The 16,075-nt window shown below is 37.4% G+C and overlaps 1 pseudogene across 1 annotated transcript; it reads right to left on the reverse strand.

Annotated features, from left to right (window-relative positions):
- Positions 1–240: 240 nt before the first annotated feature.
- LOC308525921 (eukaryotic translation initiation factor 1-like) lies at positions 241–1,060 on the reverse strand (annotated as a pseudogene). Its single transcript has 2 exons — positions 971–1,060; positions 241–463 (listed from the first exon to the last, which is right to left on the reverse strand). The product of its transcript is annotated as a eukaryotic translation initiation factor 1-like (transcript).
- Between the last annotated feature and the right edge of the window lie 15,015 nt (positions 1,061–16,075).

The raw sequence follows: 16,075 nt of genomic DNA on the forward strand, positions 1-16,075 counted from the left end.
CCTACTGCTTGACCTCTGTTTAAATGAAGGATTTCAAGACTAAACAGCACAGCTCTTTTCACTTATCAAATGAAGGAGTTACACTAGTCCAAGTGAAAAGCAGACCTTAATGGTTACATTATACAAGCTGTGAGATTTTTAAACTTGTTACAAGGGACAGAGGGAAACCTTACTCATTGCAAGGAAATCCTCACTTAAGTTTTAGCGAGTCAAAAGCACTTAAAACCCACAAACATTCAACTAGTCATCCTTAGCCAGTCCAATTTCTATAAGGAACTGGCCTATGTTGGTCACCCTGTAGCTGAATCACTTCTCCATATTCTAGAATGCTCAATTACAGTACCATTGCAGGCAAATTTCTTCTTAAACACCTTCACTAGTTTCTTTTTATCATATCATCAGTGATGCCTTGGACAGTAGTAAGGGTCTTCCTGTAATTTCTCTGTTGAATTCTCATATGGATATTAGAGGCCCGGTGCACGAAATTTGTGCACTGGGTGGGGGGATGTCCGTCAGGCCAGCCTGCACCCTCTCCAATCTGGGGCCCCTCAGGGGATGTCCGACTTCTGGTCATCTGGCAGTTGGACATCCCTCTCACAATCCAGGACTGCTGGCTCCCAACCACTCACCTGCCTGCTTGCCTGATTGCCCCTAACCACTTCTGCCTGCCAATCTGATCACCCCCTACTACTTCTCTGCCAGTCTGATTGATGCCTAACTGCTCCCCTGCCAGCATGATTGCCCTAACTGCCCTCCCCTGCTGGCCCATTTGTCCCCAACTGCCCTCCCCTGCTGACCCAGTCTCCCCCAACTGCTCTCCCCTGCCATCCTGATCGCCCCTAACTGCCCTCCCCTGCCAGCCCGGTTGCCCCAACTGCCCTCCCCTGCCAGCCATCTTTGACCACATGGGGCAGACATCTTGTGCAAGGGTGTGATGGTCAGTTTGCATATTACCTCTTTATAATGGAGGATAGTCCTCAGTGCTAGCAGGAAGCAGAATATCACCCTTACTTGCGTCAGCAAAGGGGTGAAAAGAATGGTGTTTCTGGATAGCAGGCATATACATTCCTTTTCCTCTGTGGTAACTGCCCAGGGAAGGCTGGAGAGAGAGAGAGAGAGAGAGAGAGAGAGAGAGAGAGAGAGAAGGGGGGTCTCTGTATTGAAGCATTAGGAAGTGAGGAGGCTCAATAGAGAGGTTGCTGAGTGCCAGCGGGGGCTCACTGAGCACTTTTTAATGCCTTAATCTTACCTACTGACATATTATAAAACTGTTTTGAATGGTATTTTAAAAGAGATTTAATATAACATATTATGTACATATTTGTTATATTTGAATTTAGTATTATCTTTATCACAGATCTCAACTGTCCACAATAGAAGCTCAATTGAAAACAGGTAACATATTTTTAAAATATATTTTTTTCTAATCCTTATCAGTGTACATAGCTAATTGGTAAAACATATTCACTCTAAATTTAGTATCATAAACATTTTGATTCATATCTTTCCTTACAATATTGTACTCTTTGATTGATGATGTTAGATTCTGTAAAAATCAAAAATTTTAAATGAAAAATTTAAATTAAGGATCAGAGCTAGTGTACAGCCCCTCCCCCCCGAAAACAGGAATTAAATTTGTAGATAGTGAGAAACTGACCCTTATTTTGAAGTAATTATCATCATTCGGAGGCATGACCTCAATATATAACAGTGTATTGTTAAATCATTTCATATATGTTTATATATGTACATACACATATACATATACATACATATACATATATATATACACACATTATCATGAACATAACTGAATTAATTGATTCATCCAGTTAAATCCTATAGTTTTCACTAGTGAGTCTGTTTAACATATTGTGATTAAACAGATTCACTGCTTAAACTGAAATCCATTAAGAAACCAAAAGCCTGAGCAAGATATATTAATGCATCAGCAAACTATGTCAGTAAGAGTTAGGTACCTATCTAGTGATAATAAAGTGTGTCATTGTTTCCTTTTAGTCACTGACTTGAATTATTGAGAATTCAAATTCAGTGTACATGAAGCACTTATTCCTTAACTATACATAGCTTTATATGTAAAATTGTGGCTTTTATTGCCATACAGAAAAGAGGGAAGAATTATCTAGAAGTATTTATGTATCTGCTTCTTTACTATTTTTTAAAAATTTATCTGTAGGGATTTTCTTAGATCTTTTAAAATTTTATTGAATTTATTGGGGTGACCCTGGTTAACAAAGTTATAAAGATTTCAGGTGCACAAGTCTACAGCACATCATTTGTACACTGTATTGTGTGTTCACCACCCCAAGTCAAGTCTTCATCCATCACCATTTATACCCCCTATTCCTTCCTCCACCTGACCCATCACCCCCTGTGACCTGGTAATCATGATACTGTTTTCCATGTTTATTACTTTTAATATTTATAAAGTACAGATTCAGGTGAATAAATAAGAATTAAGTAATAAATGTAATAACTAATAGCCAGAGGTTTTTAAAAGATCCATTTTTAATGTCTTTTGATTATTTATAATTGTTAAAGTATATGTGTTTAATATCTCAAGAGAAAATTAGATATTGGCTTATTAGTTGCTTTGCAAACTTATTGTAGGTAGATTTCTTGTCATGTATTTCTTAACATTATGAGTCTGTATTGTCAGTATTATGAATATTTGATAAGATATAAGAGAGCCAATAATTTTTTTTATCACCTTGAAGAATATGAAGCGATAACTCTTCATATAAGTTGTTTTAATATTGAACATTTAGTTGCTGGTAATGAATCTGATTGACTATATATATTTGTGAATCTCATAAAGTAAGAAAGGTTTAAACAAAACTATTTTAAAGGGATTTTTTAGTCTCTATGAAGACATAGTAAGGCCATCTCAGTTCCTTTCCATGAACTTTTGGGAAAATCTTGAAAAATGATTGTGATAGTGTTACTATGAGTTACTAATCTTTCCAGTCCCCATTCTACCTGGCTGAAAAGTCACAGTCAAGAGTGATAATGGGAAGTGGAAGAATGGAGGAAGGTTTGGAAGGGCAATAACAGACTGAGAACAATGGGAAATATAGGGCATCAGGAGCAGAAAAGGATTGTTGAATAGATATCAAAGAATTCTTCCGTAAGTGGCTTTTCTCCAGAAATGTTAATTGATATAATGTTCTCTTAGTTCAGGAGAAAGAGTATTTAAATTCATTTCAACTCAATTTAATTCAAATAAGGAAATATGGGCTGAATGTCTATACTGTGCAAGGGACTGTGGTAGATAATATGGCAAGTATAAGGATGACAACTATATGGTTCTTGCCCTCAATGCAATAATATAATAAAAATACAAACTATTAAGAACATAGCACAATATTATTCTTAGATTCTAATAGAATCTAAGACTTTGGAAAAGTCTCCCAAACCTTCAGAGAGTGGATGGGAGCGAAGTAAGGAGATTCCACCTGAGCAGACACATGGTATTACTTACAATAAAGTACTTTTTTTTGCACTTTCCAAATTTAGTAATTCATTTTGGCTTGGGAATGAGTCAAAAATATTTAATAAAACACAATTGTTATTAATAATGTAGTGTTGCACACCCTACTCATTATTAGCTTTTCTTAAATGATTTATACCATTCAAATCCACACCTTTTAGAAATGAAAATGTAAATGATTTATTGGTTATTTTAAAGAGTTACACATCCAACCTACTTCTTTCTAAATCCCCTTTTTTAAAACTTTCCCCCCAATACTAATTAAGTTTGTTATAAAGCAAAAATCTGTACAAAAGAGAAAGCGTGGCCATTTTTTTCTCCATAGATAAGATGATCATCTATTAGACTTACTCATTTTTTTTCACTAAAATAAATCATTAAATCTTTTTGTCATCTTCATATGCCAGGTACTCTGCTTGGCGTTGGGTTCTACTGATAAATAACATAAGTGAGATATCTTCTCTTGTGATGCACTGAGTTCAAAACAGGGGGTGAAAAAGAAGGGGATCATGTGATGACCCATGTCCTGCGTGGTTCAGATGTGATGACCCACATCTTGCGTGGTTCAGGGTTTGGGATCTGGAGAAGGGCCAAGCGCAAATGACAGAGACAAGACAAGAAATAATAATTTTGAAATATTGGGGGCCAGGAGGAAAGCCCAATGCAAAGGGGAGAACTTCTACCCATGCCCAGACCTTGCCAACCTTTTATTCAATTTTGGATACACATCTAGCCCTTAGTGAGGCAGGTAATTGTGGTAACAGACCGACTACCTTAAAGGTCAGTAAGTATTAAAAAGAATTACTCTGAGACTATTTGGTCAGGAAATTGCTTGAGCCACCATTGTCTGGACTAAATAATCAGTGCATAGCTCTGGCCCTGCCAAGGCTCAAGGTTCACCAGCATTCCGGGTTCCTTGTTTACATTTCTCTGATAGTGAAGACAATGGGTGGCTTCCAACAAGAATATAGTATTGTTGTTGAAATAATCTTACCTATACTCCCGTAATTCCAAAGTGCTTTGGAGTGCAACCAGTGCAGAAGGGGCGGGTATGACAGCCTATAATGATAAACAACTGGGGAAAGTTGGACCAACAAGCCCTCTAGAAATTGTTTTTAAATTGTCTGGCTTAGAAGGCAACTAGAATGGGCTTGATGAGCAAGAGTGGTTTATGTGCCTTTTAAATGAATTCCTTATTAGACATCCTATTCCTTTATGGTGGATGGAATTGAACAAGGACCTAAGACTATAGTACAGACGCTGGTCACACACATTATTGTTTGAAATTTGCATACCAGATAGTTTCTTTTTCTTTAAATGTAGCCTTTTTCTTGTGGGCATATACATATGAAAAATAAGGATAGATTTTTTTAGTATGTTGTTGTACCTACTTCCTTGGGCAGGGATGTCTCAGAAAAGTATGTGTATTTACTAGTTTGTCCTGGGTGTCCCAATGGCCAGACCATGTAACTAGACCATTAGCAATGGCTCATGAGTGTTTGTAAAACTATACTTCAGTTTAAGAAGAGGATGCTCAATGTTGGCCACAAACAATGCCTGAAATTTACTCAGTTTTGAAAATGTCTAGTCTCATGGGATTTTAACAATGTAGCTATATCATTCTGATTAGATTTTATGACCTTTGAGAGAAGCTGTTCAATCATTGAGTCATACTTTTTTGTAGGTGGCAAATCTTGTAGACAAGGGCCTTATTTAGTCAATGGCTTAGTTAAAACAGCAGAGGATCCTGATCCCAGTGAGTGTGCAGCTTGTTTTAGGAATTTGGCTAAGGTCTTAAAGACCAGGATTGGCCTTTGATTGAATGTGCTATCTCCACCTTTCAATAGAATTTTTATGAGCTTATATCACCTCATGAGATTTTGATTCAGAGAAGACCCCGTATAGGATAGGAATATTGGGTTGAAAACTGAGAAAACAGTCCCATTAGAGCCCAATAATAGGCTATTAGTCATTGCCCAAAGGGCATGTGTCATTCAGCATCTGGAGGAAGTCATTGAGTTCAAAGATTCAGGAGCTGAGAAATAATTTGAAATATTGTTGCCAAAGGCTTCAGTCAGCAAAAGTTTTCCTACAGAGACTGGTAATCCCATGTGTCTGAAGAATATGGCAGTTATAAAACTTGTTTTGTTTTTGTGGTTCCTGGAACTCTTCCAAGGATTCTTAATGTAGAGACTTCCATTTGAAAATAGTTGCAGTGATATAGATACTTTGAAGAATCACTTTAGGTCTACCTAAAGAAGAAAGTTATTAACTTTTCTATAAATGATATAGAATGTACCTTTTTTATTCTTTCCAGATGATGAACCTGGATTAAGTTTTCATATAAACTTATCTTTAATTAGATATACTTAGAAAAAAAAGTACTGTTTTTTCAGTGTTGACCACTTTCCTCAATGTAATAGAATATCTGGACATTCCTAGCAGTTCACATTGTTCTAGGTTTTGTCCCACCCACCTATCCAGGAGTTGGAGTTTTGTTTTTTGTCAAGTGTTACAAAATCAGTGCGCCCATTCAGTAATTAAAACTTGGAACATTTTTTTCCCAAGTAATATTCTATTTTCATCCAGATGATCTTTTTAATATGTCAGAAAAATAGTTTTATTTTTTTCTTATTGATTAAGGTATTATATATGTGTCCTTATCCCCCCATTACCCCCCCCCCCACACACACACACACACTCATGCCCTGACCCCCCTGGTGTATCTGTCCATTTGTTAGGCTTATATGCATGCATACAAGTCCTTTGGTTGATCTCTCCCCCTTACCCCCACCCTCCCCTACCTTCCCTCTGAGGTTTGATGGTCTGATCGAAGCTTCTTTGTCTCTGGATCTGATTTTATTCATCAGTTTATATTGTTCATTATATCCCACAAATGAGTGAGATCATGTGATAATAATCTTTCTCTGACTGGCTTATTTCGCTTAGCAAAATGCTTTCCAGTTCCATCCATGCTGTTGCAAATGGTAAGAATTCCGTCTTTTTTTTTTTTTTTTTTTTTTTACCACAGCATAGTATTCCATTGTGTAGATGTACCAAAGTTTTTTAATACACTCATCTGCTGGTGGGCACTTAGGCTGTTTCCAAATCTTAGCTCTTGTAAGTTGTGCTGCAATGAACATAAAGGTGCATATATCCTTTCTGGTTGGTGTTTCTAGTTCTTGGGATATATTCGTAGAAGTGGGATCACTGGGACAAATGGGAGTTCCATTTTTAGTTTTTTGAGGAAACTCCATACTGTTCTCCACAGTGGCTGCACCAGTCTGCATTTACACTAGCAGTGCATGAGGGTTCCTTTTTCTCTGCATCCTTGCCAGCACTTGTCATTTGTTGGTTTGTTGATGATAGCCATTCTGACAGGTGTGAGATGGTATCACATTGTCATTTTGATTTTCATCTCTTGGATGATTTTTGACTTTGAGCATGTTTTCATACATCCAGACAATTTTGACTGGAAGGGTTATTTTATATAAGAAATAAAAAATGTTTTTGCAAAAAAGCTTCCTCCCCCTTTTTTCTTCTTTCTTTTTATTTTATTAAACAACTTAATGAGAAAGATACATTATGTTCAAAAATAGGTCAGAAAAAATCCTGAATTTTCATTAATTTCAAAATGGGCTCATGTTACCTCCCACCTCTTTTGTTCTGATCATTTATCCAGTGAGCAGTCTAGAAAAAATCAATTTCTTTATTGTAACAGCTGTATTTAATAGTCAAACTGCCTTATTAAGATGTAAAAACCGGGAGAAAGGAGAAGGAAATAGAGTCAGGCATTAATAAATTATTGAAAACTGCAGTTAATTCAGCAAGTCAAATACAATAATTAGTATCAGTGAGATATCCAGAGAGGGAGTTAACAGTCTGATCTCTTAAGAGTGGGTAGAATGGGCCAGTCTCTGAGATGTACCCTTCCCAATTTGCAACTTTCAGCAGGGATCACGGGTTAGGACTGCAGTCGATCTCTGTATAAATCAACAGCTGGAATAAGTTATTCTCTGTGGACATTTGCATGTGACTCAGATGATCCATCCTATATCCATGATGCTTTAGAGCAGGGGTCCTTAAACTTTTTAAACAGTGGGCCAGTTCACTGTCCCTCAGACCGTTGGAGGGCCGGACTATAGTTTAAAAAAAAAACTATGAACAAATTCCTATGCACACTGCACATATCTTATTTTGAAGTAAAAAAAACAAAACGGGAACAAATACAATATTTGTATTTGCATGTGGCCCGCGGGCCGTAGTTTGAGGACCCCTGCTTTAGAGTTTAAGTCCTCAAAGAGAGGTGTCTTACAACTGGAACCTTCCCAGAGTTTAGTTGAGCCTATTGAGCCTATGTCTGCTTTCCATTCTTCAAAACAACCTATACTAAGGTTGGAAGAGTCCAGAACAGACAATATCAGGTTTCAGCTGAGAGTCAGGACCATACAATTGAGATCTATGAATTAGCTTTTTTTCTTTAATTCTCCTTCTTCTCCCCCGTCCTCCTCCCCCGTCCTCCTCCCCTTCCTCCTTCTCTTCCTCCTTCTCTCTTCTCCTTCTCCTTCTCCTTCTCCTTCTCCTTCTCCTTCTCCTTCTCCTTCTCCTTCTTCTTCTCCTTCTTCTTCTTCTTTCTTCAGTAGAAAGTTGAAATGCTATACAGACATGCAGCTCTATTCCAGTCCAAGTACAAATCAAGGCTTTCCCAAGTCCCCATTTTAAAAAAAACAACAAAAAACCATGAGTGCTCTTCACCCCAACTATGTTAATAATTGGTTTTGATATGGAAAATTGATTCATTTCTGACCAGTGGGATATGAAAGAACTTTCTTGTAGGCTTTGGAAAAGGTTTTCTTTCTTATGGAAAGAGACTAAAAGGAGGAAAGTTGTCCTTTCAAATTCTGGGTACTTTCACAAGGAGGTGAAGTTGAACTGCTGTAGCCATTGTATCATTATGAAAGAGCTAGGTTGAGGACAAAGCTTATAAGCCAAGGATGATAGGGGAGAAAGATGTATTCTTTATTATTTGTATAATTTTCTTTTTAATATTTATTCTATTTTTAAATCTTTATTGTTGAAAGTATTACAAATGTTCCCTTTATTTTTATCTTTATTATTGAGAGTATTACATATGTCGCCCAATTCTCCTCCCTCTATCCAGCTCCCACCCCACCCCAGACCTTCACCACACTGTTGTCTGTGTCCATGTACTATGCATATATGACTATAAGTTCTTTGATTAATTTCTCTTCCCCCACACCTTTTCTCTGAAATCTGTCAATCTCTCCCATGCTTTCATGTCTCTGTATCTATTTGTTAGTTTATTTTGTTCATTAGATTCTACTTATAAATGAGATCATGTGATATTTGTCTTTCTTTTAAAGCCTTATTTAGCTTAGTATAATAATTTCTAACTAAGGAGGTAAAAGACCTCTACTCAGAAAACTATAGGACGTTGAAAAAAGAGATAGAGGAAGACATAAACAGATGGAAGAACATACCATGTTCTTGGATTGGTAGAATCAACATCATTAAAATGTCCATACTACACAAAGCAATCTATAAATTCAACGCACTTCCCATTAAAATACCAACAGCATATTTCACAACCCTAGAACGACCTCTCCAAAAATTCATCTGGAATAAAAAAAGACCCCGAATAGCTGCAGCAATCCTGAGAAAGAACGAAGTAGGTGGGATCTCAATACCAGATATCAAGCTGTATTAGAAAGCCACTGTTCTCAAAACTGCCTGGTATTGGCATAAGAGCAGACATATAGATCAATGGAATAGAATAGAGAGCCCAGAAATCGGCCCGAACCAATATGCTCAATTAATATTTGACAAAGGAGGCAAGAACATACAATAGAGTCAAGATAGTCTCTTCAATAAATGGTGTTGGGAAAATTGAACAGATATATGCAAAAAAATGAAACTAGACCACCAACTTACACCATACACAAAAATAAACTCAAAATGGATAAAGGACTTAAATGTACGACGGGAAACCATAAAAATACTAGAAGAATCCAAAGGCAACAAAATCTCAGACATATGCCAAAGCAATTTCTTCACTGATACATCTCCTAGGGCTTTGGAAACTAAAGAGAAAATAAACAAATGGCACTACATCAAAATAAAAAGCTTCTGCACAGCAAAAGAAACCAAAAACAAAACAACAAGAAAACCCACTGCGTGGAAAAAGATATTTGCCAATGTTATATCTGATAAGGGCCTAATCTCCAAAATTTATAGGGAACTCATACAACTTAACAAAAGGAAGATAAACAATCCAATCAAAAAATGGGCGAAGGACCTAAATAGACACCTTTCAAGAGAGGACATTCAGAAAGCCAAGAGACATATGAAAACATGCTCAAAATCACTAATCATCCTAGAGATGCAAATCAAAACAACAATGAGGTACCATCTCACACCTGTAAGACTGGCTATCATCAACAAATCCACAAACGACAAGTGCTGGAGAGGATGTGGAGAAAAAGGAACACTTGTGCACTGCTGGAGGGAATGCAGACTGGTGCAGCCACTATGCAAGACAGTATGGAGTTTCCTCAAAAAACTAAAAATGGAACTCCCATTTGACCCTGTGATCTCACTTCTAAGAATATATTCCAAGAAACCAGAAACACCAATCAGAAAGGATATATGCACCCCTATGTTCATAGCAGCACAATTCACCATAGCTAAGATCTTTAAACAGCCTTAGTGCCCATCAGTAGATGAATGGATTAGAAAACTGTGGTACATCTACACGATGGAATACTATGCTGCTGTAAAAAAGAAGGAACTCTTACCATTTGCAATGGCATGGATGGAACTGGAGAGCATTATGCTAAGTGAAATAAGCCAGTCAATGAAGGAAAAACACCACATGATCTCACTCATTTCTGGATAATAAAGACCATTATAAACTTATGAACAAAAATAGATACAGAGGCAGAGCTCCCTCGAAAAGACTGTCAAACTACAGCGGGAAAGCCGGGGATAGTTGAGAGGCAGGAGTAGGGGGTAAGAGATCAACCGAAGGACTTGTATGCATGCATATAAGCATAACCAATGGACATAAGACACTGAGGGATAGGGGAGGCCGGGGGATTGGTGAGGGCGGAAAAAAAAAAGACATATGTAATACTCTTTGTAATTCTTTAAGCAATAAAACAAAAAACAAAAACAAAAACAAAAACAAAACAAAAAAAGTAATTTCTAGGCCCCTCCAGACTGTCTCAAAGTGTAAGAAATCCTTCTTTTCTATAACTGTATCATATTTCATGGTGTAAATGTACCCAGACATTTTATCCATTCATCTACTGATGGGCAGTTGGGCTATTTCCAAATCATAGCTATTGTAAATAACAGTACTCTGAACATTTGGGGTGCATACAGTATATTATTTCTGACTGGTGTTTTAGAATTCTTAGGATATATTGCCAAAAGTGGGATCACTGGATCAAAAGGCAGTTCCATTTTTAATTTTTTTGACAAATTTCCATACTGTTTTTTACAGTGGCTGCACCAGTAGCAATGTACTAGAGTTCCCTTTTCCCCACATTCTCGCCAGCACTTGTTGTTTGTGAATTTATTGATATTAGCCATTCTGGCCAGGTGTGAGGTGATACCTCATTGTAGTTTTAATTTGCATCTCTCTGATGATTAGTAACATTGAGCATTTTAATGTTCGTTTGCCATCTGTCTGTACTCTTTGGAGAAGTGTCTATTCATGTCTTTTGCCCATTTATTAATTGTATTGTTTGTCTTCTTTTGTTGAGTTGTATGATCTCTTTATTTATTTTGGAAATTAACCCATTACAGATGTATCAGACAAATATATTCTCCCATACAGTGGGTTCCCTTTTCATTTTTAGGATGGCTTCTTTTGCTGTGCAGAAGATTTTTAGTTTGATTTTTAGTTCCATTTATTTATTGTTTCCTTCGGTTCTCTTGCTTTAGGAGATGTATCAGTGAAAACCCTGCTCCTTGAGATGTCTGAGATTTTCCTGCCTATATTTTCTTCTATAATTTTTATGGTTTCACAATTTACATTTAAGTCTTTTATCCATTCTGAGTTTATTCCTGTGTATAATGTAAACTGGTAGACCAGTTTCTCTTTTTTCATGTACTTGTTCAATTTTCCCAACACTATTTATTGAAGAGACTGTCCTCATTCCATTGTATGCTCTTGCCTCTTTTGTCAAACATTAATTGGGTGAAATGGCATGGGTTGATTTTTGGAGTCTCTGTTCTGTTCTGTTGATCTATAATGCCTGTTCTTGTGCCATACCAGGTTGTTTTTATGATGATGGCTTTGTAGTATAGTTTGATATCTGGAATTATGATCTCTCCAACTTTGTTCTTATTTCTCAAGATTGCTGTGGCTATTTGGAGTCTTTCTTGGTTCCATATATATTTTTTTTAGATTATTTGTTCTTTTTTGTTTTATTTTTTCTATTCCCCTGATTCTATTATAATCACCAGTTTATTCTGTTCATCAAATTATTTAGTCACTTGATTTTCAGATTCACTTGTTGATAGGTGTGTATTTGTTGTTCATAATTTGTATCTTGACCTTTTTCTTCTTCTTCCTCTTCTTAAAGGATAACTTTCAGCATTTCATATAATACTGGTTTGGTGGTGATGAACTCCTTTAGCTTTTTCTTATCTGTGAAGCTCTTTATCTGACCTTCAATTCTGAATGATAGCTTTGCTGGGTAAAGTAATCTTGGTTGTAGGTTCTTGGCATTCATCACTTTGAATATTTCTTGCCACTCCCTTCTGGCCTGCAAAGTTTCTGTTGAGAAATCAGCTGACAGTCGTATGTGTACTCCCTTGTAGGTAACTGACTTTCTTTCTCTTGCTGCTTTTAAGATTCTCTCTTTGTCTTTAGCTCTTGGCATTTTAATTATGATGTGTCTTGGTGTGGTTCTCTTTGGATTCCTTTTGTTTGGGGTTCTCTGCACTTCCTGGACTTGTAAGTCTATTTCTTTCACCAGGTAGGGGAAGTTTTCTGTCATTATTTCTTAAAATAGGTTTTAAATATCTTGCTCTCTCTCTTCTTCTGGCACCCCTATAATTCGGATGTTGGTATGCTTGAAGCTGTCCCAGAGGCCCCTTACACTATCTTCATATTTTTGGATTCTTTTTTCATTTTGCTTTTCCGGTTGGGTGTTTTTTGCTTCTTTGTATTTCAAATCTTTGACTTGATTCTTGTGATCCTCTAGTCTGCTTTTGGAAGTCTGTATAATATTCTTTATTTCAGTCAGTGTATGCTTAATTTCTAGTTGGTCCTTAATCACAACCTCGAGGGTCTCATTAGATTTGAGGGCCTCACTAAATTTTTTGGCGGTTTCTAGAAAATACTTGAGAAACCGTAAAAGTGTGGTTTTGAACTCTATATCCAGTCATTTGCTTTCCTCCATTTCTGTCATTTGTGTCCTGTTTCTTTGTCTCTGCATTTTTTTATGCTTCGCTGTGTCGATAGAGTGGCTTTCTGTACTAGGTGTCCTATAGGGCCCAGTGGCTCAGCCTCCCCAATTACCTGAGGTGGACACTCTTGGTGCACCCCTTTGTGAGCTTTGTGCACAGTCTTGTTGTAGTTAAGCCTTGATTGTTGTAGGTAACACTGGGAGGGATTGACCTCCAGGCCAATTGGCTGTGAGAATCAGCTGTGTCTGCAGTGGGAGAACTTCTGTGCTGGAGACACCCCTCCAGGGCAAGACTTGCTTCAGTGGGGCTTTGGTGCCCACTGAGTCTGCTCCCTGAGTGTGTCCCTTATGGATCTGAGGAGTTGTATTCTGGATAGTCCCTCTCTGAGCACTGGGTACACTGGCTCTTGGATCTAAGGAGGTGCTAATTTAGCCTCTGCCTGAGGCTACCCAGCAGGAGCTACGAAGAGATCTGCAGATTCCACTTCCTTTTTTGCAGTTTGGTGGTGCCCAGATGAAACCCAGCTGTGAAGCAATGCAAGCTGCTGTGGGGCCTTGGGCCTTCTCTTGGAATTTCTGGGTCTGTCTGGCCCAGCGTCAATTTGTTAGGTAATTTTCAGATTGCAAATGGTCAGGGCATTCATATGCAAAAGCCTCTGCTGCAGCCTGGGTGGGGCGGGGTCTCAGGGAATCAACAGGGCAGAGCAAGCAGCTATGGCTGATCCTCAGCCCTGCCCTAAAGGCCTCGTGTCTCAGTGTCCTGGTAATTGCTGCAAGCACCTCTGAGGGAAAGCTGCCCTCAAGTTCCGAGTTCTGCCTGCTGCCAGACAGTCCAGTTTCTCCCCGTTTGAGTCCTGGGTCCCCAGAGACTTCCCGGAACTGGAGTTCATAGCAGTTGGGAGCTTGTGACTCCCTCCTGATTCAAAAAGACAGCTGTGTCCTCAGGTGCCAGCCCCTTTCCGCTCGCTCACGAGCCTCCGTACCTCTGCACTTTACTTCCACAGCTCCTTTGGGTCTCAGTGTGCTTTTCTCTTTCCTTCTAGTTGTAGAATTTCCACTCAGCCAGCCTTCCTGTAGTTCTGGATGATGTCCGTTTTGTCTTTTAGTTATATTTTTGAAGTTGTTGTGGGAGGCAGCAATTTCCAGTGTTTACTTATGCCGCCATCTTGGTTTCTCTAGATTATTTATTCTTGATGTTTGAAATGTATTGATGATACTTTAATAGGGATTGCATTGAATCATAGATTGCTTTGGGTAATATGGACATTTTAATGATGTTAATTCTACCAATCCATGAACATGATATATGCTTTCACTTGTTCGTAACTTCCTCTATTTCTTTTTTCAATGTTCTATAGTTTTCTGAGTACAGGTCTTTTACCACCTTGGTTATATTTACTCCTAGGTATCTTATATTTTTGTTGTTGCAATGGTAAATTAGAATCCATTATTGGTTTATAAAAATGCCACTGATTTCTGCATGTTAATTTTGTATCCTGCTACTTTGCAGAATTTATTTATTTAAACTTATAGTTGTTTGGTGTAGTCTTTAGGGTTTTTTATGTACAATATCACATCAGCTGCAAATAATGAGGGTGTTTTCCTCCTTTCCAATTTGGATGACTTTTATTTTTTCTTCTTGTCTGATTGCAATGGCTAAGGCTTCCAAATACTGTGTTGAATAAGAATGGTGAAAGCAGACATCCCTGTTTTGTTCCTGTTTTTAGACAAAATGGTTTTAGTTTTTGCCCATTGAGTGTGATATTGCCTGTAGGTTTGTCATATGTGGCATGTATTATGTTGAGGTATGATTCCTCTATTTCCACTTTGCTGGGAGTTTTTATCAAAAAATGGTGTTAGATTTTGTCCAATGCTTTTTATGCATCAATTGATATGATCATGTAATTTTTTCTTGCAATTTGTTTATGTGATGTATCACATTTATTGATTTGGGAATATTGTACCAGCTCTGCATCCCTAGAATAAATCCCACTTGATCATGGTGTATGATCTTTTAAATGTAATGCTTGATCTGGTTTGTTAATTTTGTTGAGGATTTTAGCATCTATGTTCATCAGAGATATTGGCCCATAATTTTCTTTCTTTGTAGTGTTTTTATCTGGTTTTGGAATTAGGATAATGTTGGCCTCATACAAAGTGCTTGGAAAGTCCCTTTATTCTTCCAGAATCTGGTAAGACTCAGCCAGCTAAGGCAGACTGGCAATTCACTAAGCACAAGGGGAGTCTTCTAAGTAGTCCTGGCCTCCTCAAAAAATGCCATTCAAGTTTGGTATGGTTTCTGTTCCTGTAACTCGTGATATCAAAAACTACTTCCTGGAATTTTAAAATGCTGCTGGAATAAATGTTCTTCCGCCTTCCAAGAAAAAAAAAAAAAAAGAACTTGGAAATCTTCCCTCCTCTTGAATTTTTTGGAATAGTTTGAGGGGATAGGTTTGTTGTTAGACCTTCTTTGAATGTTTGGTGAAACTTCCCTATGAAGCAGTCAGGTTATGGACTTTTGTTTGCTGAAAAGCTTTTTATTACCACTTCAAATCATTAGTTGTTATCAACTTATTCAGGTTTTCTGATTTCTCCTGTTTGAGTTTTAGATGGTTGTATGTTTCCAGAAATTTGGCCATTTCACCAGATTGTCTAATTTGTTGGTATATAGTTGTTGATAGTATTTTCTTACAATCCTTTGCATTCCTGTGATGACAGTTGTTGCTTTGCCCCTTTCATTTCTGATTTTATTCAATTGGGTGCTCTCTCTTTGTTTCTTGATGAGTCTGGCTAAAGGTTCATCAATCTTTTTTATCCTTTCAAAGAACCAGCTTTTGGTTTCATTGATCTTTTTTATTTTTTAAATTTTTGTGTCATTTATAACCACTCTAATCTTTATTATTTCCTTCCTTCCACTTACTCTGGGCTTCATTTGCTATTATTTTTTTAGTTCTTTGAGGTGTTGAGGTAGATTGTTTATTTGGTATTATTCTTGCTTCTTGAATTAGGCCTGTAATGCTATAAACTTTGCTCTCTGGACTGTTTTTGCTATGTCCTGTTAATTTTGTTTGTTGTGTGTTCATTTTCATCTGTTTCCAGGAAGTTTTTTATTTCTTCCCTGACC

The sequence above is a fragment of the Myotis nattereri genome, assembly GCF_964212035.1.
Source record: "Myotis nattereri genome assembly, chromosome: 1".
In the NCBI taxonomy this organism is placed as follows: domain Eukaryota; kingdom Metazoa; phylum Chordata; class Mammalia; order Chiroptera; family Vespertilionidae; genus Myotis; species Myotis nattereri.